This window comes from Panthera pardus, unplaced genomic scaffold (assembly GCF_024362965.1).
Source record: "Panthera pardus isolate Hobbes unplaced genomic scaffold, ASM2436296v1 HiC_scaffold_27, whole genome shotgun sequence".
Classification (NCBI taxonomy): domain Eukaryota; kingdom Metazoa; phylum Chordata; class Mammalia; order Carnivora; family Felidae; genus Panthera; species Panthera pardus.
The window spans coordinates 18,049,716-18,076,249 of NW_026526843.1; the positions used below are offsets into that span (position 1 = coordinate 18,049,716).

The 26,534-nt window shown below is 45.8% G+C and overlaps 1 long non-coding RNA gene across 9 annotated transcripts in view; it reads left to right on the forward strand.

Annotated features, from left to right (window-relative positions):
• Positions 1–26,534, forward strand: part of LOC109258711 (uncharacterized) — a 275,809-nt gene that overhangs the window by 127,402 nt on the left and 121,873 nt on the right. For 7 of the 9 annotated variants that reach the window (XR_008418382.1, XR_008418384.1, XR_008418386.1 and 4 more), the window contains one exon: positions 9,713–10,035. The exons of the other annotated variants lie outside the window; for them this stretch is intronic. This is a non-coding gene — a long non-coding RNA (uncharacterized LOC109258711). The remainder of the gene's footprint in view (positions 1–9,712; positions 10,036–26,534) is intronic. 9 annotated transcript variants of the gene reach the window in all.

Consider the following 26,534-nt stretch of genomic DNA (forward strand, 5'->3'; position numbering starts at 1 on the left):
CACTGAATGTAAATGGACTAAATGCGCCAACCAAAAGACATAGGGTATCAGAATGGATAAAAAAACAAGACCTATTTGCTGTCTAGAAGAGACTCATTGTAGACCTGAGGACACCTTCAGAGTGAAAGTGAGGGGATGGAGAACTATCTATCTTGCTACTGGAAGTCAAAAGAAAGCTGGAGTAGCCATACTTATATCAGACAAACTAGACTTCAAATTAAAGGCTGTAACAAGAGATAAAGAAGGGCATTATATAATAATTACAGGGTCTATCCATCAAGAAGAACTAACAATTATAAATGTCTATGCAACAAATACAGGAGCCCCCAAATATATAAATCAATTACTCACAAACATAAGCAACCTTATTGACAAGAATGTGGTAATTGCAGGGGACTTTAATACCCCACTTACAACAATGGATAGATAATCTAGACACATAGTCAATAAAGAAACAAGGGCCCTGGATGATACATTGGATCAGATGGACTTGACAGATATATTTAGAACTCTGCATCCCAAAGCAACAGAATGTACTTTCTTCTCGAGTGCACATGGAACATCCTCCAAGATAGATCACATACTGGGTCACAAAACAGCCCTTCATAAGTATATAAGAATTGAGATTGTACCATGCATACTTTCAGACCACAATGCTATGAAGCTTGAAATCAACCACAGGAAAAAGTGTGGAAAACCTCCAAAAGCATGGAGGTTAAAGAACACCCTACTAAAGAATGAATGGGTCAACCAGGCAATTAGAGAAGAAATTAAAAAATATATGGAAACAAACGAAAATGAAAATACAACAATCCAAACACTTTGGGACGCAGCGAAGGCAGTCCTGAGAGGAAAATACATTGCAATCCAGGCCTATCTCAAGAAACAAGAAAAATCCCAAATACAAAATCTAACAGCACACCTAAAGGAAATAGAAGCAGAACAGCAAAGGCAGCCTAAACCCAGCAGAAGAAGAGAAATAATAAAGATCAGAGCAGAAATAATCAATATAGAATCTAAAAAAACTGTAGAGCAGATCAACGAAACCAAGAGTTGGTTTTTTGAAAAAATAAACAAAATCGATAAACCTCTAGCCAGGCTTCTCAAAAAGAAAAGGGAGATGACCCAAGTAGATAAAATCATGAATGAAAATGGAGTTATGACAACCAACCCTCAGAAATACAAGCAATTATCAGGGAATACTATGAAAAATTATATGCCAACAAACTGGACAACCTGGAAGAAATAGACAAATTCCTAAACACCCACACACTCCAAAACTCAAACAGGAGGAAAGAGAAAGCTTGAACAGACCCATAACCAGCGAAGAAATTGAATCAGTTATCAAAAATCTCCCAACAAATAAGAGTCAAGGACCAGATGGCTTCCCTGGGGAATTCTACCAGACATTTAAAGCAGAGATAATGCCTATCCTTCTCAAGCTATTCCAAAAAATAGAAAGGGAAGGAAAACTTCCAGACTCATTCTATGAAGTCAGTATTACTTTGATTCCTAAACCAGACAGAGACCCAGTAAAAGAAGAGAACTACAGGCCAATATCCCTGATGAATATGGATGCAAAAATTCTCAATAAGATACTAGCAAATCCAATTCAACAGCTTATAAAAAGAATTATTCACCATGATCAAGTGGGATGCATTCCTGGGATGCAGGGCTGGTTCAACATTCGCAAATCAACGTGATACATCACATTAATAAAAGAAAAGATAAGAACAATATGATCCTGTCAATCGATGCAGAAAAAGCATTTGACAAAATTCAGCATCTTTCTTAATAAAAACCCTCGAGAAAGTCGGGATAGAAGGAACATACTTAAACATCATAAAAGCCATTTATGAAAAGCCCACAGCTAATATCATCCTCAATGGGGGAAAACTGAGAGCTTTCCCCCTGAGATCAGGAACACAACAGGGATGTCCACTCTCACCGCTGTTGTTTACCATAGTGTTGGAAGTGCTAGCATCAGCAATCAGACAACAAAAGGAAATCAAAGGCATCAAAATTGGCAAAGATGAAGTCAACCTTTCACTTTTTTCAGATGACTTGATATTATACATGGAAAATCCGATAGACTCCACCAAAAGTCTGCTAGAACTGATACATGAATTCAGCAAAGTTGCAGGATACAAAATCAATGTACAGAAATCAGTTGCATTCTTATACACTAATAATGAAGCAAAAGAAAGACAAATAAAGAAACTGACCCCATTCACAATTGCACCAAGAAGCATAAAATACCTAGGAATAAATCTAACCAAAGATGTAAAATATCTGTATGCTGAAAACTATAGAAAGCTTATGAAGGAAATTGAAGATATAAAGAAATGGAAAAACATTCCATGCTCATGGGTTGGAAGAATAAATATTGTCAAAATGTCAATACTACCCAAAGCTATCTACACATTCAATGCAATCCCAATCAAAATTGCACCAGCATTCTTCTCAAAGCTAGAACAAGCAATCCTAAAATTCATATGGAACCACAAAAGGCCCCGAATAGCCAAAGTAATTTTGAAGAAGAAGACCAAAGCAGGAGGCATCACAATCCCAGACTTTAGCCTCTACTACAAAGCTGTAATCATCAAGACAGCATGGTATTGACATAAAAACAGACACATAGCCCAATGGAATAGAATAGAAACCCCAGAACTAGACCCACAAAAGTATGTCCAACTAATCTTTGACAAAGCAGGAAAGAATATCCAATGGAAAAAAGACAGTCTCTTTAACAAATGGTGCTGGGAGAACTGGACAGCAACATGCAGAAGAATGAAACTAGACCACTTTCTTACACCATTCACAGAAAATTAACTGTTTAAATAAAACATGATAATGGTGTGTTGTGGTGTTTATAATATGTAGAAATTAAATATATGACAACAGTAGCACAAAGGACAAGAAGGGGAAAGAGATGTATATATGAAGTGGTATAATATTGCTTGAAGGTAGATTGTGCTAAGTTTAAGATTTTATTATAAACCCTAGAATAATCAATAAAAAATGAAACAGATGTTCACTAATAACACCAATACTGGAGATTAAAATGAATCATAAAGATAATTAATCAAAAATAAAGCAGGACTAAAAAAAACAAGGAAGAAAACCAGATAGGACAAAAATTAGATAGCAAGGTTGTAGATTTCAACCCAACAAAATCAATAACTTCATTAAATATGAATGCTCTAAACACTCCAATTAAAAGGCAAAGATTGTCAGTTTGGGTAAAAAAGTATGACCTAAGTTTATACTGTCTATAAGAATCCCACTTTAAATATAAGGGCACACAGACTGCTGGGAATGTGGTGGAGTAGGAGGATACTGGGCTCACCTTGTGGCCTGAGGCCACCTAGATTACATCCACTTTAGCATAAATAACCCAGAAAATTACCCAAAGACTGCCAGACCAGACTCTCTGCAGCCAAACATAGACAAGAGGCCACGACCAAGAGGGTAAGAAGGGCAGAGAGATGGTGGGTGCTAAACAGACTGGTGAGCTATGGAGAGGGGAGAGGGGCAGGCCCTCACTCCAGGGAAGCCCACATCGGGAAGACAGATCCCCATTACATTTAGCTTGCAAAACCAGAGGGGCCAAATTTCGTGAGTTCTCACAACCAGTAGGACTTAAGACCTGGAATTTTAAAAGTCATCAGCTCTACTCTCAGAGAACAGGGAGGATGAGAGGAAGCTGGGTTTCCGAAGAGAGACCCAATCTTGCTCCGAAGAGACTGCAGGACAAAGAGCCCAAGGAGATACTAGGCAGACCAGCAGTTTGAAAAATGCCTGGGGCCTACAGGAGGGAGAGTTGTTGACTCATCTCAACCTGTGTCCCAGAAGGACAGTGATTGGTGGGGGACTCCTCCAGGAACAAAGATGCTGCCAGGTACCACTTCTCTCCCCTGCCCCCTAGCCTAGATACTGGCAGGAACCAGCACCTGCCACCTAACTTGCTTGCACCACCCAACCCCCCAGCTCTCTGCTTCTGTGGATCCACCCCTCTGACTGGCCTGCCTTAGTCCCAGGGCTTCAGGGCCCCTCCCACAGGAGACCAAACCTTGCTAAGACTGCCCCTCTGGCCTCTGTGCACGTTGTGGATCCACCCCTTCAGTAAGCTCTTGGCCAGATCCCATTGAAGCGGTACCACAAGCCTAGCAGTGTGCAGGCAGCCCAGACAGGGGCCAGAGTAATGGAAAGTAATCAAGCTGAGCAGGTGAGCCAGAAAACATTATGCAAAATGAGAATAGACCTAGGCAACTCAACAACACCATCAAGTGTAACAGTTGCATTATAGGGATCCCAGAAGGAGAAGAAAGAGAAAAGGGGGCAGAAAATTTATTTGAAGAAATAACACCTGAAAACTTCCTGAATCTGGGGAAGGAAACAGAAATCCAGATTCAGGAGGCATAAAGAGCCCCCAATGAAGCCAACCCAAAGAGATCTACACCAAGCCACCCAGTAAATAAAATGGCAAAACCTAGGGATAAAGAGAGAATTTTAAAAGCAGCAAGAGAAAAGAAAGCAGTTACATACAAGAGAAACCATATAAGACTATCAGTGGGCTCTTCAGCAGAAATTCTGTAGGCTAGAAGGGAGCAGCATGATATATTCAAAGTGCTAAAAGGGAAAAACCTGCAGCCAAGACTACTCTATCCAGCAAGGCTATCATTCAGAATAGAAGGATAGATAGAGTTTGCCAGATGAACAAAAGTTAAAGGAATTCATGAGTCAGAGCAAAACCAGCTACTTCCCCATCACACATGATGCCATCAACCTTCCAGCCACCCTCCTGCCCATCTCAGCATGTACTGCCTGCCACCTGCTCACAAGTCAACATGACAAGTAAGCACACCTTCACCTCAGATAGGGACTCAAAATGACACCCTCCCCCTCAAATTCCAGCCCCTGTACTCAAGTTTGTGTGCAAAAGTGGGCATAATTATAACAGCAGAATGAAGCAATCCCAATGGGGGCACTAAATATGTAGAATATGTAATGGATAAAAGGAGTGTGCTAGGCTTGGAACACTACATATAGCATGATTCTGGTTACTGAAAACTAAAATAAAAAATAAATAAATAAATGTAAGGGAACATATGGCTTAAAAGAAAAATACATAACAAGCAAGCACTAACAAAAAGTTGGAGTGGCTACATTAATATTAGGCAATGTAGATCTGGGTATAAGGAATATTATCAGGGTTAAAGAGGAATAGTTCATAATAATAAAGAGGTCAATGCATCAAGAGGCATAACAGTCCAAGATGTGTATGCAACTGATGGGGGAGTTTCAAATATGTGAAGTAAAAGCTGAAAGAACTGTAAGGAGAAATCGTCAAGTCCATAATTATAGTTGGGGATTTCAATATTCCTCCCTCAGTCACTGATAGAATAGACAGAAAGAATATTAGTAAGGATATAGAAAATTCGAATTACATTATCAGGTGAATTGATCTAATTGACTTTTATACAACATTCTATCCAACGAGATCAGAATATACATCATTTTCAAGTACACACAGAATGTTCACCAAGAAAGACCATATTTTGGACCATAAAAAATTCTCACAAATTTGAGAATTTAAATCATGCAAAGGATGTTCTCTGACTGCCAAGCAATCAAACAAGAAATCAATAACAGATATCTGGAAATTTTCCAACATATAGGTTTTTAACAGCTTTTTTAAAAATATGAAATTTATTGTCAAATTGGTTTCCATACAACACCCAGTGCTCCTCCCAACAGGTGCCCTCCTCAATGCCCATCAACCACCTTCCCCTCCCTCCCACTCCCCATCAACCCTCAGTTTATTCTCAGTTTTTAAGAGTCTCTTATGGTTTGGCTCCCTCCCTCTCTGACTTTTTTTTTTCCTTCCCCTCCCCCATGGTCTTCTGTTAAGTTTCTCAGGATCCACATAAGAGTGAAAACATATGGTATCTGTCTTTCTCTGCCTGACTTATTTCACTTAGCCTAACACTCTCCAGTTCCATCCACATTGCTACAAAAGGCCAGATTTCATTCTTTCTCATTGCCAAGTAGTATTCCATTGTATATATAAACCACATCTTCTTTATCCATTCGTCAGTTGATGGACATTTAGGCTCTTTCCATAATTTGGCTATTGTTGAGAGTGCTGCTATAAACATTGGGGTACAACTGCCCCTATGCATTAGCACTCCTGTATCCCTATCAGCTTTTTAAGGATATAATTCCATACCATACAATTCAATAGTTGAATTCAATAGTTGAAAGTATACAATTCAATAGTTGTTAATATATTCACAGGTATGTGCAACCATCATTGCAGTGAATTTTAGGACATTTTCATTACCTCAAGAAGAAACTGTTTGCTTTAGCTGTCAACCCTTCTATCTCCCCACTGCACCTAGACCTAAGCAACCACTGATCTATTTGCTGTTTCTATAGATTTCACTATTCTGGACTTTCATATGAATGGAATCATATAGTAGTATGTAGTCTTTTGCAACTGACTTCTTTCACTTAGAATAATGTTTTCAACGTTCATCTGTACTGCAGTATGTTAGTACTTTGTTCATTTTTTATGGCCAAATAATATTTATTATGTAGATATACCACATTTTATTAATCCATTCATCCATTGATGGTTATGTGAATTGTTTCCATCTTTTGGCTGTAATGAATAATGCTACTATAATCATTCATGTAAAAGTTTTCCCTAATATTAACATCTTGTGTTGATGTGATGTATTTGTTACAATTGATGAACCAGTATTGATACATTATCATTAACGCAAGATAGTCAAACCAATTGGATTTGTGGGTCTAATCTGAGAGGCTGGCAGTATGGTCCAGTTTTCACTGGCCCAGGAGTCCAGAGCTCTGGGTTGTACTCACAGCTCTACCACCAACCTCGCTTCTGTGGACCCCAGTCTTTGAAAGCTTTGCCTGCTCTGCTGAGCACAAATTCCAGAAGAGCTACAACTTTTCTCTCACTAATCTTCTGTGGCATATGATGTCATTTATATGCCAGAGTGTATATATTAGGGTAAGAGAACCAGGAACTCACACACACACACATCTGCACATCTTTGTCTTCTGCACATCTTGCAGAGACTTAACATCTTTCCAGGGTATGGGGTTCATGCTGCATGCCCCTCAGGGATTTGCAGAACTTCCAGAGAAAGGGGCTCCTGGGACATACTCATCCTGGGGGTTTTTTGGAGATAAGTAAAGGGCTATTTCTGAAAGCAGACTTTTCCTTGGCCCTGAGAAGGCCTTTTATTCCTGTATTATTAGGCCAAAATAGATGCCAAGCCATTGATGATTAATGTTGCTAGATGGAGCTGGTTCACTTTAGATGAACTCTCTTCCCCTTCTGCATGACCATGTAAATCACAATGAGCTATTGCACTTCCTAAGTTTAAACTCCTCCTTACTATCAGACACTGACTTCTATGAGTGCTTCTGAAGTTTGGGATTTAAATATTGGCTGCTTTTCACAGTGAAGTCTTCTCATTTTTCATTCCCTGTGTCTTTTGTGGGGCAGAGCATTTTTCTGTGGTGTTCAAATAGAAGCTTAGCATTTGTTCCTTCTTCTGCATGTTAATTTGGTCCACAAACTTTTTCTGAGAGACTCTTCACTTTCTGCTGGGCCCTTGAGCTGAGCTTAGCAGTGGGCTCTGTGGAGAGAATGGAAGTTCCTCTGACCTTGGGAAGCATGCAGGCCGGTCTAGATGGTTTTAGGTCTTGGCCAAGAGGCCCACCATGTCCCCAGCTGCCCATTTATAAACTCCTCACTCTCCATTCACTGCCACTCACCATTTGACATCTGGGGTTCAGACTACTTACATCTCACAAGGGTGCTGGCAGAAGCCCCCTCACTTGTCACTGTTGCTCCAAGCTATCCTCTACACTGCCTCCAGTGTAAAGGACTTCTTTCCCACTGCAAAGTCTTGCCTCTCACTCAGAAGGGCTGGATCTCCACTGGCTTCAGGATGAAGTCCCAGCCCAGGGCTGGTATTCAGGCCCCTCTCCACTCCAGTATCCTACTTCCCACTAAGCTCTCCAAGATCTTGGCCACTCTCTTTCCACAATATTCATGCTTCAGCCATCCCAGCATCCCATGTATATGCACATTGCTTTACTTTGTTCATGCAATTCCTTTTGTCTAGAATTCTCCTCCTCTTCCTTGAAGTTATTTCCAATGAATTTTTCAAGCTATGGCTATGACATCACCAAGTTTATGAAGTTTTCTCTAATCCCCAGAGAGTTTGTTTGTTCTCAGGTCAGGGAAGAGTGAGAGCAGAACCGAATCCTCAAAACCCTTACTTCATGCTGTTTGGTGAAGAGAACTGGCACTGAGTATTATCCAGAATGCCTTGGAGTCTTCAGAAACATGGACTACCCAGGCTCTGCTGGCTGCTTGTTCATCAGGATGATGCTCATACCCTCTTCCATGAGCAAAGGTGCCTTCTTTGCCTGGCAGAAGATCTAGGGAGGGGGCCAGTAGGCAGGCCTTCCAGACCTGTCCTGAGAGGAATGGGACAGCCAGCCTCCCAGGCTAATATCCTCTCTGCTCACCCCAGGCAATGGTCACTGACCATTCACTGGGCACCAGGCACTGGACAGTTGCTGGGCTTCTGCACTCAAGGAGCTCACAGTCAAGCAAGGAAGATAGATCTCTCTACATAGGTATATTTATTTGCTGTGATTGCTGTAATAAGGTACCATAGACTTGGTGCTTGAAAAACAGGAATTTATTGCCTCCCAGTTCTGGAGGCTGGGAGACCAAACTCAAGGTGTTGGCAAGGTTGGTTCCTTCTGAAGGCTGAGAGGGAATGGTCTGTTCCAGCCCTGTCTCTGTGGCTCCCATCTTCACATGGCCTTCCGTCTGTGCATGTCCGTGTCTTAATCTCTTCTTTTTAAAAGGACACCAGTCATATTGGATTAGAGCCCACCCTAATGAGTTCACTTTAACTTAGTTGCCTTTTTAAAGACCATATATCCAAATACAGTCACATTCTGAGGCACTTGGACTTCAATATGTGAATTTGGTGTGGCGGGGGGAGGGGGGCGGGGGGGACACAATTCAGCCTATAACAATGGGTAATGGCAGTTTAGAGCAATGGCTCTAAAGGGATGGAAATTCTTCACAGAATGCTATTGGGACACAGAACAGGGCTACACATGCTGGCCCATGTTCTCTTGCTCTCTTGACCAACACTGCACATTGCCAGTCAGGACAACCATGACCAAGACCTGTCTTTAATTGAGCAGACCACTAGTAAGAAGCAGACATGGATTTAAACCCACAGCCATGTGGTCCCATATGGTTCTTTGTCAGCCTGGCCATGACATCTTCTAGTTTGAGAAGCCCATGCCCCTTGCTTCCTCCAATCTGGCCCAGATCCTCTTTGGGAAAGGGAGAGATTCCCATAAACCTTTTACTGTCTCTCTCCTTCCCTCTTCAGTCTGGTGAGTCAAAGGAACATAGGCTTAGGGCACAGAGAGACCTAAATTGAAATATCAGCTGGGCTACTTACTGGCTTTGTGTTTATGGACAGGTAAGGCCCATCTCTGCATTAGCTCTGGTTCCTTATTTCATAATATGGGATGGTAACACTTGCAGGTGTGATTATGAAGCTTAAATGAGAATATGCAGAGAAAGGCTGTGGAACCAGCCAAGGCTGGAGCGTCTTGACCTCTGTCCTTGCAGATCCTGGCATGGGAGCTGGTCTGGAACTGCACTCATTCAGTGAGGGTCCACTGAGTGATACACAAGTGACTGAATCAATGGCAAGGGAAGTGGTGTTCTTCCATGGCAAGTCCTTCTGCCAGCTGTGCCTGTGACTTCAGAGGGAGGGTCTGGGAGTTCCTTCCACATCCCAGGCTGAGGGGAAAAGGATTTCCTTCCCTTATGAAAGAGACATAAAAGAAAAAACAAAATGTGGGGTGTGGAAGGTGAACAGAGGCTCAGGAAACATCATTGACCTACTTCTCATCAGCGTCCATGTGGAGTGGCCCAAGCAGGCTGCAGAGGTGAGCACTTGGCCAGGGCTGGGAGGTGTGGGAGCAGAGGGGTGAGTCCAGGAGCCTGAAATCCAGAGTGTGGTGTGGGGGAAAGGCAAGCAGCAGGCATGAGTGTATAGGGAGAAAGAAAGACAACAAGAGCTGTCTCTCCTGTCCGTGTCCCCCTGCCTTGACTGGAGTCGTCAGAGTGCTGGTGCTGGGAGGCTGAAGGCAATGTTGGCAGTCAGGCTTCCCTCTGACTTCACTTCTGAAGAGCAAGAAGGGTCTTTGGGCCCTCTGTTAAATATAAACTGTCATCATATACTGTTTCATTTAATGGTGACAGATACCATATCAGGTAAGTAAGTACTCCAGGAAGTAGTGGAACTGGGATTTGAGCCCAGATCTCTCTCTGATTCTAGAACCTGCTTCCTATCCCCTAGGCTAACTGTCTCTAATGAAAAGAGAGTAGGATAAGGGATGATGAAGACCTGGCTTTGTGTCCTGGTCTGCCACATGCTGCCTATGCGACCATGGGAAGTTACTTAAACTCTCTGAGCCTTGGTTTCATTATCAGTTAAATGGGGGCAATACACACCCCCTCCACAAACACACATACACATCCATTCAGGGTCACTGGGAAAGATAAACCAGGGAGTCTGTCAGGAAGTGCTTTGTAAGAGTGTACATTCTCCAAGTTAACCCATGGCCCTGGTGTCCTACATGATACAGAAGCCAACCTTTAGGTGTCCCCTCCCTTCCTTCTTGAGAGTCCCAACCTCATTTTAAGTTACTTCACACTGCAAATCCTGAGAACAACTTCCTTCTCAGAACTTTCATCAGGCTTTCCCTTCAAAACCTCCCTTTGGGTTATCAGCATCTACTACCACCTCATTCATATTCTGCCTCCCTCCCTCCTCTGTTTCTCTCTCTCTCTCTCTCTCTCTCTCTCTCTCTCTCTCTCTCTCTCTCTCACACACACACACACACACACACACACACACACACACACCAGGCAAATAAGCCCAATCTGTCAGTCACTTACTCAAAAACCATATTCCTAGTGCCACCTGTTCACTCCTTTAGAAGGCTGCTGCCTGGATTCAAATGTGGGCCCATCAGATCCACAGTAAGGCCTGGTTGAGCCAGACTCCAGGAGTGAAGTGCAGACTTGGTGAACCTTGAATGCAGCATATCTGAGAAGGAAGGACTAGTACAATGGGAAAGGGCTTCTCACTAGGTGGTCCTTCTTTTTTTTTATTGCAAACAGGTCCTAGATCCTCTCCTAGTGCCTCTTTGCTGGGCACACTGTTATCAGTGACCATAGATTTCTACCTAGCGATAGCTTGGTCCTGAATGACTCTAACTCCTTCCCACATATATTTCAACAGTTAATTCTCTCTCTCTGATCTTTCTCTATTCATGCTAAATCCCAGTTTAGGAAGGAAAAGCTATTTATCACATTCTTGCATGGCCCTTCTATACCAGATTGAGTGGGTGACAGACGGGAAAACTGGAAAGGAAATGCCTATAATATTTAGTTGATGTGGTCATCATATTTGATTTGGCTGCATTGCCCCAAATGCAAATACAAATGTCCCACTCATTTGCATGTGAGTCTGTTATTCAACAGAGGGTAGGGTGGAAGAGCCAGTTCAAGTCCCAAAGTGATCTTGGAGCAGAGTGCAGCATTAGCTGGGACTTAGAGCAGTTATGCTGGGTCCCAGATAGCTGGAGGTGCCATCTCTAGGAAGCTTCTGAGGGGATAAAGTTACATGCAAATGCCTTATCTCAGCCAAGAGCAGCTTGGAAAATACCACAATCCAGTTTTGCAGAAACCCATTTCACTGGTACCTCTCACAGAGAAGGCTGTGGGGAGTAGAAAGAACACTGGACTTGGAATAGAATTACTCAGCTCAAGTTTGAGTTCTTTCACTTGACCTTGGGTGAGTTTCTTAGCTTCTTGGAGCCTCAGGATTCTCCTTGGCAAAAATGGGCTTAAAAGTCCCTGCTCTTCTGACTTCATAGGGCAGCCTGTTCTATGGTACACATTGATCACACTTTCCAGAGATTTCGCATTTTACTGGGCCTTTGCAGGGAGAAACTTCTCGGTTTATATAGGCCCAGCCTTTTGGCCATCAGGTTTATTTGCAGTTCTCGTTGTTCAAGCCTGGCATTTGCCACAGAGCAGGTCAATGTTGTGGGCAAATAGCATGAGATCAGCCGGGCTGACCCGGGGAGGCACAAAGAAGTGCCATCACACAGGACCTCTGCCTGGGACAATTCTAGAGGCCATCTCCCAGGCCAAACCAGCCCTGGGATAAAATAGACACAAGGCTACGGACTCAGGACAGTTTCCCAAAGGAAACTGTCAGAATCAGAAGGACCAAGGCATTTAGCTGAAAATTGACATATTTCTGATTGGACTGGTTTAAATACACAGGAAACTTCTTGTTGATCATCGTGAATCATATCTGGAGGGCTTATGCTTTTCCTCCATTTAGCAGCTCCCAGACCATGCTAGAAACAGTTCTGCAGAAACTTTACCCTGGGACTCCTCTTAGCCTTGCTGTGGGGTTTGGCCTTCTAGAAGGCTTCTGCTCCTCACACCCCTGTGTCCTGATAGAGCCCATGTTGCAGCCATTTTGATAGTGTGGTTGGAATCGCTGCTGGTGCAGAAAGCTGGCGCCTTCCTGCCCTCAGGTTTTGTACGTGTCCCCTCCTGTCTCCCAAGAACAGGCTGTCCTTCACCCGACATTCAGAGCCTTCCCTACCTCATCTTTTCAGTATGAAATAGTAGGGAGGATGGTTGGTTTTAGATGCAAGCAGATCTGACTTTAGATGCCAGCTCTATCTCATACGTGGCCTTGGACAGTTACTATACGTCTCTTTCCGAGCCTCTTTTTTCATCTGTCAAAGGGAGATGATAATGCCTCATGGAGCTGTTGTGAGGGTTGAAGAGAGGATAATAAATGCAGAACATCTGGCCCAGTACTTGAGCCATCGTGGCTGCTCGGCTATGAGCACTGCAGTTCTGTCTGCAGAGTCTGGCCCCAACTTCCCTCCAGACTTTCATCTTCTCCTCAGCATGCCCTGTGCTCCAGCCAGATTTAGTCCTGCTATCACCCTACCACTCTCTGAGCCTTTGCTTATGCTCATCTCTTTCCCTGGAACATCTTTCCACATCATGTTCACCTGTGTAAAATCAGACCTAATCTTCAAGATCCAGTACCAAGAGTGTCCATCTGAACCCCCAGCCTGATGTGATGGTTTTCCGTCTGAGTCCCTGTAGCCCTTCAGCCCTCCCTTGTGCTCACCATGAATCCTGCCAAAACCACTGCTCTTTGTCAAGCCTTGTACTCAGTGCTACAGTGTGTCCTGAGTGAATCAGACCTACCTTCAAGGAATTTAGTCTGTTGAGCAACCAGAGAAATTGGGCCACTGCTAGCAGAGTATCTGTTCTGATCATAAGTAGCTGCCTCATGCTTGCTTACCCACAGACAGGCCCACAGGCTACTGTGTTTGGGGGAGCAGGTAGCTATCAGGGGTGTCCTCTCCCCATATTCCAACATCTTGAATCATCAAGGACTCCATCTCTCTGTGTTGCTTAGAAGCTTCTGATTCAGACCACTCGAGCTAGCCCAAGGACATGGAAATAATCTGTGTGGCAATGAGAGCTAAGATTTTGGGGTTGGAAATTTGATTCTTCCCCACCCCGCCCCACTTACTAGCTGTGTGTCCTTGGGGAAGTTACTTCACCCTCTGTAAAGTGTTTCTGAGGAGTAAATGGGAAGGGCCAGGCACAGGGGGGTGCATGTTGGTACTCAACAAAAGGCCATTATTGTTATTTGTCCTGCCAACATAGAGGATACTACAGCATACATGGGCTTTTCTTGGGCTCCATTCAGGGGAACTTACATGCTGAAGTGCCAAAGGACTTTTTCACAATGAAGCTTTGCCCGTGAGGCTACCCCAAGACATGGGTCCTGAGGAGAGTAGTTCACAGAAGCCCCATTTGCTGGAAAACAGTAGCTATTACTGAGAATGTGTTGATGTGAGGTCAGTCTGCAATGATCTCATTTAGTACTCTGGTGAAAGCTGTCCACTCGGATCTCATTGGTGTGTAAGGGAGAGTGTGTATCTTCCAGGAAGAGCTGCTTTTGACCGATGTGATTTGGTGGTTGTGGGAGACAATGAGGAGGGCATGGTGACAGGTGACCCATTAAATATGACATAAGGATGAACTTGGCGGGGCTTCTGTTTAACATTTAGTGCTTTTTCCTCTGTGGGTTTTGGGGACCAGTTTCCTGTCCCCTGGCAGTGTCCTGCATGCGCTCGGTTTTGGGCTGGGCTGCACCTTTAGAAAGCTGGACTGATGGAGACAAGGAGGCAGCCAAGGCTGTAGAGATAGGTCCCTTTGAAAGCTGTTGAAAGGGCCCAGACATTGTCAAAAGTTGTGATGAAATGTGGGTATGGTTTGTGCAGATATTAGTATCTGAGGTGGGCTCATCTTGTGGGTCAGCATGGGAGCTTGGGGACACTGCAAGTCCGGGGCTTGGAGGTGCATTGCCAGCTGCTGAACTGTTTGCAGCAAAAGCCTGCCAAGCAGCTACTGGGAAGAGGGGGACTGTCTGTCACCTCTGGTGAAGGGGCCAAACAAAAGCTGGGAAGGGAGGCAGGACGTGATTCAAACACACTGGGGCTTAGGGCAGGGCTCCAGGAAGGAGCTGGAGTACTAAGCAGAGAAACTGAAGCAGAGCCCATCCATATGGACTTGGCCAATGTGGCTGGGGTGGGGAAAGGCAGTGACTCTACAGCGTAGGCACAGGGCAATGGGGCTCCCCTAGCGCCCCCTGCCCCCAACTGCCTGCTGTAGGGCAGCAACATAAGCTGCTGAATGGACCCTGCTGGGGCTAGGGTAAGATCAGGTCTGGGACTGCGGGAAAAGGCCTTGAGTCTGGCTGTGAGGGACAAGCATCAACAGGGACCAACAAACTGGCTGACCCAATTCTCTCTTAGTTCTTTGTTAATTTTCATTTAGGCACCATATTAAAGATTATTTGCATACATTTCCCTCATTCATTCAACCAGTATTTATTTACTAGGCACCTGCTCCAGTCAGGCCCTGTGCTCTATTCCAAGCAGACTAGTGACACTGAAACCGTGACTGTCTCCTCAAAGACTTCTGTCTGTCTACTGGGGTGGGCAGATGAGTAAACAAGTGGAGCGCAGCATGGCAAGGACGAAGGCCAAGTGTGTGCAGAGCAGCACCAGAGCCCAGCGGAGGGCGCCCCACCCAGCAGAGGCCCCTTCCTGGGGGAAGGGCAGCCTACAAGCACTTCTGGCCAGGATGCAGTAGGGAGGTTGATGCTTACCTCTTCTCTTGACCTCCTTCAGTAGGTGTAGTTTTCTTCTCACACACAGAACTTCATTTGGTGGGTGGAGGGCACATCAAGGCAAAGCATAGGAAATTCTAGGCTCCTCACGAGGGCTGGTTTGATTTCATTCTCACAGCTGGACCAAGGACTAAGCCCAAGCACTCAGAACAGAACTGTCTGTATGGACTGGCTCTGACACAGGCCAGAAGCCAGCAGGGTGGGAAAGGGCCTCGGGCAGGGGAAAGCAGAAATAGACAACTTCACTTGGGGGCCCAGGAATTTTCTCCAAGTTGGCAGCAAAGACTCGTGGGAAAATGAAACTCCCAGAGAGGCCTAGACATCTTTTCCCTCTGGGGTGAGGGATAGTTTTCCTGTGGAGATGGCTATGTGAAGGTCCTTGGTCCTCTTAGGAGAAAAGATGTCCTTTCTAATGATCCAGGGACTAGGGTTTTATTCTGAAATGGGATGGAGAATGGCAGGAAAATTCACCAAAGGCAATAATAGAAGCCACTAGTGGGAACGATTGTTTTTGCTTTTAAAAATGGTTCGACAAGTATTAGGAGGGAAATTATACTGTGCCAGAACTCAGGGCTTGGAAAAGAGGAGGCAGCTCTCTGTGGGCTTTCTGGCCTCTTTCCATCCTAAAATGTCCTATTTTTCTGCATAGAATAAGAAAATGTACTTGTCCCCCACCCCCTTGCTTCCCTCCCTCTCTCACTCTGTTCCAGTTTCATAAAACCATCCTGAGGAGCAGCTTTGGTTCTGCCTCAGGGATCACGTGCACACCTCGGTGGCGGTCTGCTCTCTAGCGTCTCCTGCTGGTGACCCATCCAAGACCATTTACTTAGCTGCCAGGACTGAGTGCCACCTCCTTCCAGGGTCAATGCTGTTCTTGGTAGGACAGTTCAAAGGTGTCCCTGTTACCCCCACTGGAGAACACTTCCAATTGCTGGTCTTAGGAAAGCCCAGGATTCACAAAATCTCTCTGAAGCCAAGTGTCTCTTTTCTGTTATCACTATGCCCATTTTACAGATGGACAAAGGGTAAGCTAGGATTGTAAAAACTAGGAAATGCCAATGGTGCTAGACTGTGCTGGTATTGCTTAGTATTTGCACACACAGTTGTTGATTGCAAAGCAAAGCACCAGGCTCAGCCAGAGCCTAACCAATCCCTATTTTCCCCAAGTTCAGACTGGGAATAAGGACAAAGTAGACAACCAGAAAATTATTTTACACATGTAAGAGATGCCTCTGAAGTAATGGGACTCAACTGTGTTCATCCTGGGGTGGCAGAAAGATTGATGAATTTGGAGGCAAGAAGTCTAAGTTCAACTCTCCTTTTTGCCACAGACTAGTTTGACCTTGGAAAAGCTGATCAGCCTCTCTGGACCTCAGTTACCTCATTAGTAAAGGGACGGGAGAGCATTTAGCCACAAGGTTATTGAGACAAAGTGAGATCAGGGATGTGGCAGTACTGGGATACGGTGGCAGGCTCACTGTCATTACCCCCCCCCACCCCCGCCGTAGGGTTTTAAGTGGGTGCTCGGTGCCTGTAGTGTTTGTGGGCCTTGTCTTAGGGGTATGCCTTCAGAGCTGGCCAGCCATTCCCAGAACGGCTCTGTAACCCAAAAGTCTTTCTGAGAGAATGCGGAGATGGTGGATAGTTAAACCAGGGAAGACTGGATCTGGCTACAAAGGCTGGTGTGATTCATAAACTGTCTCTGAGGACCACCTCCACAGCCCCCCGGTGTTGGAGCAACAGTAGTTCTGAGAAAATGCATAAGGCCTCGCAAGGGGATGACTGAAGGGAGACATTTCCTTGGTGTAAATTCTGGTCCCTTTGCCTGAAAGCAGTCTCATTCTCACACCACCTTCTGTATGAAAGGCACCCATGTAAATGTCTAGTCCATTGCACCCTGTCAGTCCCCATTTTTCTATTGACTGAGGCTATTGGGGAGTCAGTAGCCTCTATGGTTGCTTCCGGTTCTGTTGTGTTTCAGTTACAATTCTGCTTCTGGATGGTATGAGCTTGCCTCAGAGGTGATCACAACATGCTACTGGGAACAAAAGCAAACACTTACAGAGCCTTACACCTCCTGCAAGGTAGGCACTGCTATCATTCCTATTTTACAGATGAGGAAACTGAGGTACAGAGAGGTGAAGTGATTTACCTAGGGTCACACAGCATCTAGGAAGCAACAAAACCAGGATGCAAACCCAGGGAGCCTGGCTACAGAGTTCATGCTTTGCTCTATTACAAGGGGTCTTGTAAGCTGAATCTTTCAGAATGCTCTTGTCCAATAGAAGTGATGAGAGCACTGAGCGCCCGGGCCAGGATCTCTCTTTGCCTGAATGCTGCCAACTGGCTATCAAAAGGCACAGTGGCTTTGAAGGAGGTATAATGCATTGAGTGGTACCCTCTGCCAAAGATATGTCCACCCAGAATCTGTGAATGTGATCTTATTTGGGAAAATAGTCTTTGTAAATGTAATTAAGTTAGGGATCTCTAGGTGAGATCATCCTGCATTTAGGATGGGTCCTACATCCAATGACAAGTGTCATGAGAGGAAGAAGAAAAGAAGACCATGTGAAAATGGAGGCAAACATTGGAGCAGTGTGCCCGCAGGCCAGGGACTGCTGAAGATTGTTGACAGTTACTCAAAGCTGGGAGATAGCCATGGAACAGATTCTACCCCAGAGCCTTTTGAAGGAGTGTGGCCCTGCTGACACCTTAATTTTGGACTTTTTTAGCCTCCACAATGTGAGAGAACACATTTCTGTTGCTTTAAGCCACCCAGTTTGTGGCAATTTGTATGGCAGCCCTAGGAAATGAATATACGGACCAAGTCCCCAGTGGTCTTGATGTACCATAGCTCCTCAAAGGCATTTGAGGGTCGAGGTCAGCATGGGGTGGGTATCAATACCGCCGACCCTCCGGAAGTGTCCAGGAGAGGAGAAGGAGTGGCTCCTTCAGGCCCACAGCCCTCTCCATGCAGAGGCTTCTAGCCCAGTGCTCAGAGGCCATGATGAATGGCAGAGCCATCTGCCGGCTAAGCCGCTCAAGAGGGGCCTTGGTTCCCAGTGGTATCCTGGAAACCCTGAGAGTGGCCAGTCATAATGACCCTCTAGAGGTCTCCTGCATTCCAGTTAATTTACCTCTTGGTTCACTTGAGCTGTATTTTATCCCTTCTAGTGTATTTTGTTTCATACCTACCAGATAAAGGGGATGGGGGGAGTGGCGGGAGAGAGGGGTCTTTGTTTGATGGACATTTTGACATTATTGGCATTGGCATCGCTCGTGTGTGGAGGAGACACATTGGGAACAAGGGTCTTCGACCGATGTCCTCAAGACTTGGGGGCTACAGAAAGTAGTTCGGCCACCTACTAAGTTCATCCCTCTTTCCCAGGCTCTGTAGTTCCCACTCAGAGGTTGAGCTGATGGCGGTTGCTGTGTGGTTGGAAAAAACAGAAGGATGGCTGAAAGGCTGGGGATTTGAAACGCCGACGTCTGGGACTCAGCTCAGGCTCTTCACCCTGGAAGTGCCTGTCAGGTTTGTGAGGTCCAAAGCTCTTAGCTCACACTTGAGAAAACAGGCCCAGAGGGAAGCAGGGACTTGCCCCAGGCTGCACACTTAGCTTGCTGCCAAGCCGGGCCTGGCAAGCAGGACTCTTTCCGGCCCATGTTGCCAGGCAGGCTTAGATCCTTTTCCTGGTCATCGTGAGAAGCCAGAGGTTGGGCAGGCCTCCTACATTCTTTTTCTAGCAGCAAGTCCTCTGTCCTTCCTCAGAACTTCCCGCCTAGTGCCCTGTGGTTCATAGGGGCACTGTGACCACGTTCCACTTGATTATTTAGGTCCCTGCCTTGTCTCCTCCACTACCCCAAAAGGCTTAAGGTCAGGTCCTAAGCCTGATGCACGTTGGTATTCTCCCCCTAATTCCAGGGCCCAGCCAGGGCCTGGCATGGAATAGGAGTTCAGCACATGTTTATTGGATGAATGATGAATAGGTAAATGAATGACGGAAAGAAAATGTTTATGGTAACAGTAAAAAGTCTTTTGTGTTAAAGCACATACTGAGAGTGAATTAGAATGGGCTCATTTTTATATCAAATTAGGTTAGCACTTCGGGTGTTAGCAGAGAAAAAATTACAAATTCATGCACTCTCATTCCTCAGTGGTGGCTAACCCCCAAAGATGTGAAGGAGAAACAGTAACCTAGTGTTGTCGTTCTGTTTTGCTCTCCTTCGCTTTTGTTGCTGTGATACTGTGCGTGCTCTGAAAGGCATTTTCTATCATTTCAAGCCTCTTACACAAATCCATAAAATTAACTCCCAACATTCTTTTTCTTCTTTCTTCTTTGCTTTGGCATAGTGTGATTAGTACACCCTTTTATCATATTTGAAAAGTGAAATGTATTAAGTGGTACAAGCTCACCAGCCTCATGGGTGCATGCGCTTGCCCAGCTCTGATGAGCACGGGGTGAGTGGGGCCCAGCGCAGATTTGGACTCCTGGCCCTGGCAGTCCCGGGGCTCTTACCTGGGCTTCCTGCATTACCATGGTCTTCCGTAAAGCAGTTTTCACAGCCAAATGTGCCATTCAAGAGGCAGTAGTGGGGAGCAGCACAACAGAAGCAGTTAAGAGGGTGGGCCCTGGACTCCCACATTTCCTAGCTGAGATATCCCAGGCAAGTCACTTAATGTCTCTGAGCCTCAGTTCCCTCTTCTGTAAATTGGATGCAGTAGCATCCTGCCATTGGTCATCCTGGGTGACCTCCCAGGGCCATCTTGAGGGTCCAGTGAAGTAACAAAAGCCACAAAAGCCAGGTCTCCAATACTTCCTTACTTGTTTCTGCCTTTTCTGGGCCATTTACAAGAGCAGAACTGAAGACAGGCCTTACCTCCAGCCTACTATTCAGCTGATCTTGAATATCACCAGGGCTTGAGAGAAAGTTTTCCTAAGAAGGGATGTTCCACAGGCTGTCAATGAACTATGTGGACTATCAGCCAGCAAGGTGTCATAGTGGGGACTGCAAATTGTGTTTGCATGAAGAAGGGAAAAATTATACCTCACAGACCTTCACTGTCAGACTGACTTAAGCCAGCCAAGCAGCTGGCTTACCACGTTCTTCCCCCACAGTGGCCTTCCTGGGGAATGGGGTTTAGAAGCATTTTCCAGGCCAGAAGAAACCAGGAAGGGGGATCCAGTAAAGGGAAGGGAGGCATGCAACCCCTGGGTAAGGGGAATCAAGTTTTTGTGACTTCCAAATCTCAGTGAGGTTATGTATACATCTTTCAGAACTGAGCCAGAGTTTGTCTGGTATTTAAGGTGGGATTCTTTTGGGGAGATAAATCAGGGCGGGGTGAAAATGGGGAAGGAAGGCCTAGCAGGAGGGAGGCCATGCCCTAAGTCCAGTGAGAGACTTAGCCTCTTCCTATGCAAACCTAGGGGAAGGGATAGCTCCTTTCAGGCCCCTTTTACTTTCATGTGGCATGATTTTGTGGGCTGTTTAGCAAGCTGCCGTAAGTCACAGTCTGAGCAACGTCATGTCCTCTTCCTGACTCTGGTATGTTCTGTAACCTCCCTGCATCAGTGTCCTCATCTGCAAAGTAGTCTATGTCAAGTGCTTACGGTCCTTATTTAGGTTGTTTTTGGCATCTCCACAGAAGTAGAGGAACATAAGGAAGGCCCTGGCCTCAGGATGACCCTGCTTGGCTGTGAAGTTAATTAGTAGGGCAGGAGGTAGGTCACCCAAACATGTTGAAATGAGAGGGAAGCTGGGTCAGGGCAGGCTTCTGGCCTGTCCCACCATAGCGCCAACCTTGAAGTTCTCTTGTCCCCCATCCTACCACAGTGAAGCCTCTCTGCTCTTGGCACTTGCCTGGACTCCCAGGATGCAGCGCTGCAGAGATGAATCCATTTGTCATGGTGCCACAACCTATCTAGGCGCATCTGTTAACCTTTACTTTTAATTCCCAGGAATACTGAGGAATTCTTTGAGAGGTGATGTCCATGGACTCACTTCAGGCTTCCTGGATTCTGGGTGTTCTGGTGGTGCCTGTATCAGGAAGCTGAGAGGAATTGGTCCCCGGACTGACACTAGTTTCTTTCTTTATCTCAAGTCCAGATGGAGATGAGCACCAATTGACTCAATCCTCACGAAGCTCAGAAAGTGTCTGGCACAACCTAGAATCTGGAAGGGGCCTATCATTTCTAAAACCCTCTGCTGGGTACAGGAACCCCCCTGTCCAGAATTAGGTCTGTCCTGGAATACCTCTAAAGACAGGCTTCCCCCTACTTCCTAAGGCAGTCTTCCAGGTTCAGACAATGCCAATAGTTTATGATGTTTTCCTTACTCTGAGCTGGAATTTCTCTCTCTAAAATGTCTAACTACCAGTCTTTGTCCTGTGTTCTGTGACTCTTTCCCATGACAGCTCTGGATGTAGGTGGAAGCGACAACCATGGGCTTACACGCACACACACACACACACACACACACACACACACTCTTCACCATCCTGTTCTCCCTTCTAGTTTTTCCCCAAATATCTCATTCTTTAACCCATCTGGAACAAATTGAATTATTCAAGGAGAGGTAAACATTTAGGTGGATTTTCCTTTGTGTTCATATCCAGGTTCCCCCAGGGCACTTGCTAAATAAGCTTTAATTCCCGTGAGGTTTTTTTTCACCTGGTTTGATACTATTTCTAAAATACATCTTTATACAGGCTTTGCTTTTCCTTTTTTTTGACCTCAGACTCCATATTAGTTTCCTACTGCTGCCATAACAAAATGCCACAAACTTAGTGGCTTAAAACAACATATGTTTATTATCTGAGAGTTTCAGAGGCCAGAAGTCCAAAGTGAGCCTCACTGGGCTAAAATTAAGCTATGGCAGGCTACATTCCTTCAGAGGGCTCTAGGGGAGATTTTGCTTCCTTGCCTTTTCCAGGTTCTAGAAGCCACCTCCATTTCTTGGCTCATGGCCCCTTCCTCCATCTTCAAGGCCAGTGATGTAGACTGTTCATTTTCAATGCCTCCACCCCTCTCTGTTTGTCTGCTTCCATCACAAACTGACCCACTCTTTTGCCTCCATCTTTCATTTACTAGGACCCTTGTGATTACATTGAAGTCACCCATATAATCCAGAATAATCTCCCCATCCCCAAATCTTTAATTTAATCACATCTGTGAAGCACCTTTTTCCATGTAAGGTAACATATTTACAGGTTCCAGGGATTTCGATGTGGACATCTTTGGAGTCTATTATCTGTCTCCCACAGACTCCTTCTGCCTACAAGGCCATAGTGTTAACAGGTTGAGCTTTGTTGACCATGAATAGATTCATCTGTGACTACCTTGTGACTACCCAGGCCCCAGCCTCCCATTGCAGATGGGTGCTAGGCCACTAGGGGAAGGGGGTAAAGTACAAGCAGCTCCAGGGCACAGAATCAGCCCCACATGTGGTATTTGAAGCATCTAATTCTCCGAAACTCTTTTTTTGAGTTTATTATGGGCCTGGTGCAGGCAAGAATTTAGTGAAAGAATGACTGTCTCACTGGCTGATTGACTGGCCTGCTTCTGTGTCCATCTTATTCATATGACCTTCATACAACACCCATCAGCTCGTGTCAGTTCTCTCTTCAGAGACGGTGGCACCCCTGAATTAACAGATTTGATCCCAGACTCAACCCAGGCTATCTGAACCAGCTTGCAGGCACAGCTTCACCCCTCACTGGACCCATCCACAAGGCCTGCCCTCTAGCCTCACTGGACTGGATAGGAATACTAGCAGCAAGCACATACAGAGTAGTTGCCAAGTTCCAGGGCCTGTTCTAAGGACTTTACCTATATGCACTCATTTAATTCTCACAACAAACCTATAGGTAGGCATCATAATTACCTCCATTTTACACGTAAGGAAGCAGGCTTGGAGCAGTGCAGTACCTTACCCAAGTCACTGATGAGTTAGTGGTGAGCAGAGCCAGCATTCAAATGTAGGCTCTTAGCTTCAGAGCCATGGCTTTAACCATTGTATTAGATCACTTCTCAAAATATCCTGTACTTCTCTGTCTTATGCCGTCTGCATCTTTGTCCTTGCTGCTCTGACCTTGGGGAAGTCAGTTTCTCTCTTAAGGTCCACTTATGCCTTGACTTACCCTTGCCACACTGCCTCCCACACCCTGACTATTCTTTCCTCTAGTCTCCACAGTCAGAGTACCTTTGGGTCATTCTGCACTGCAGTGTCGGCTGTTCCCACATCTGGGTCTCTGGGATCCAGCCCAGGAGCTCTATGAATGGTTGTGTTCTTATGGCTCAGAACCCTATGACCTGCTGTGCTGGCTCAGTGCAGGTGCCCCCCACCCCCCACCTGAGAAGAGTAGCTGGTTCTTGACTAGGTTCCACACACTTATATAGTGGGAGGGAACCCTCTAGATCACAGGTTCTTAACCTTTGGTGGGTCTTGGAACCTCTTTGAGGTTCCCATGAAAGCCATGGAGCTTCTACCCAGGACAATACTCATGTGCACACAATGTAGACAATCTAGGGGGCTTCCTGGCACTCTGGAGCCTACCTGGGAGCCCTGGTTAAGAAGCCCTCCACATGGAAGGAAAACTGGCCCCTTGTGAGTACCAGTCATGTTGCCAGGGCCTTTTGAATGCATTGTCTCATTGAGTTCCCTCAGCCCCATGGGGAGCAGACCTTATGCAGCCTGCCTTAAGTCACACAGTGGGTAAAGAGGTGGTGAGCACTGGCAGCCTGGCCCTCTAGTGTCTAAAATTCTGGCTTTCTCCAGTCTTCATCTCATAAGTGAGAAGCTGTAGGCGTGGGCCCTGCAGAGGAGGAATTGGCTACAATAGGACAGCAGTGACCCCACTATCTCCTCAGAACCCTGGGGAGGAATCTGGGAAACAAGTCTAATTGCTGGCCAGGGCACTGGGGACCCTGAACCAGCTTTGGCCCAAGGGTAGAGCAATTGGGGGATGGGTTGGTGGAAAGCCTGTCAGAGCAGAGGGGCCCGGATGCTGGGAGGAAGCAGATAGTGGCCAGAATGGGATTTCCTGAGGTGCCTGCAAGGTCAGGGGGAGGGCCTAAAGCCAGGGCGGAAGCTGAGGCCTCACTGGGAAAGAGCTCACCTCAACTTCTAGCCCCACACCAAGCACACATTGCCAGGGCATGGTGTCAGTGCTGTCTGCTAGGGCTCTTGTTGGCTCTGGCACTGCTGGAGTCAGCTTGGCCAGATTGAAGATCAGAGGACTAGACAGGGTGCAGGGTCACACAAGGTCAAAGGCATGAGGTCTGGGTCAGGCTCTGTCCCTAGCTTGTTGGGTGACTTTTGGTTGTCCCTTTCTGTGACTGGGCTGCAGGCCTCTATCTGGCCAATAATAACCTATCTCCAAGGGCTTCTCCCTAGTTGTGACATCTTTAATTCTAGAATCTCTCTCCCTGCCTCAGTTGGGGACCTGGGATAATCCTAACTTTCTTGAGCCACCATGGAAGTTAACTGTCCTTAGGGCACTTTCCCATGAGAAATTTGTCATTGCCTGCCCTTGCCTCCAAAAACTATTGGCCTATGCCCACCTCGAAGCTGGTGCCAGGCTTCTGGGTCACATGGACTTCCCTGCATGTGCCAGTCCCTAGTCCAACTGCTGCCTGGTCTCTCAGGAGAAGAGTCCATTGGCTGGGAGAGCAACAGGCAGAAGTAGGAATCAGGAAGGCAGAGGAAGGAGGTAATGACATTTAACTTTGCCGACTCACTCTCCTGCCTTAGCTGGGAGTCCTCCATTGGACTTTGCATCTGTACTGTGCATTAACCATTCTCAAAAGCTCTGATCAATTTGAGGGTCCTTGTGGCTTCAGCTTGTGTGGAGTAGAAATGGGGTCTGTAACAAAGAAAAGAGCCATTTGATGTTCTGCTTCACACTCAGCATGTCTGGGCACCAGCTCTCAGGCCATTGTCTCAGCCAGGTGGCATTCCTGGCTTCAGAATAGCTTTCCTTGGACTGGCTGGCTGGCATTAGGCGAACACTCCTGAGTGGAGATCCTGTTAATGAATGCTGTGTGGGCTTATGACTTGCTGCTATCCTCCATTCAGACTAGCACAGCCTCCACCAATAACTAATCAAACTTCTAGATGTGCATGAGCCTAGGGAAGGCTTGACAAACATCTTTTGCATACTTCCTGCTGGCAGCCCTGGGATGGGCAGGAGAACACTGTGTATCTAGTTTACTTAAAGATGGGGTCAATGAGTGAGTGAATAGCATTTGGGCCCTTTTAGTCATAAGCTGTGAGGCCAAGTTCATCATATTTGGACTTCCCTAGAATATATTCATGCAGGCTACACAGTGTAGAAGAAGCACTGGCTCATACTCTCAAGAAAGAAACCAAGACGGGCTTGCAACTTCAAGTCCTGGTCCCAACACTGGCTGGCTCTGTGACCTTGAGCAATTCCCTTCACCAGCCCCAAGCCTCCTTTTCCTCATTTGATGAGTGAGAATGATGAGACCTGCCTCTCAGGGATATTTTTGAGGATTGATTCCTACATATTAGTTGTACATAACCAAGTATAGTCCTGGACTAGGCCATAGGCGAAGTGTTGTGTCAGTCTGATTATGGCAACATGTCCCACACTCAGAGATGACACAAATCTGGCTGTGCCAGCTGTTACTATCAGGGTTAATGAGTGTCATAAGCATAGTGGGCCCTTCCTGGGGTGGACTGTCCCAACCCTGGTCAGAACAGAATTGCACAATTTGGAGAGTTCAACAACTAACTAGTAGGCTATTACAGGTGCCTTCATATGGTCAGGAGCTTTGTGTATATGAAGCCATTTGTATATGTATGTATTGAGCCATTCTAGAATCACCCATCCATAAAACCATCTGAGGACTTGCAGCTTATCAATCCCTCATTAGCTACAACTTTTTTTCACTCTTGGTCCATCACAGTGCATCATCACCTGGGGGTGCGAGGAGCTGGTGACAGTGTTTGTTGATGGTATAATTTCCGTTGGGAAGAAAGCAGATGGAGTTACCTTAGGTTTTGTCATCATGACAGCTTCTCTAGGTCAGTGGCATTCCATGTGAGCAGCCACTGGGGCATAAGGCAGAGAGATCCACTCTGAGGACAGTGGTGTGAGGAAGATGGTAGAGT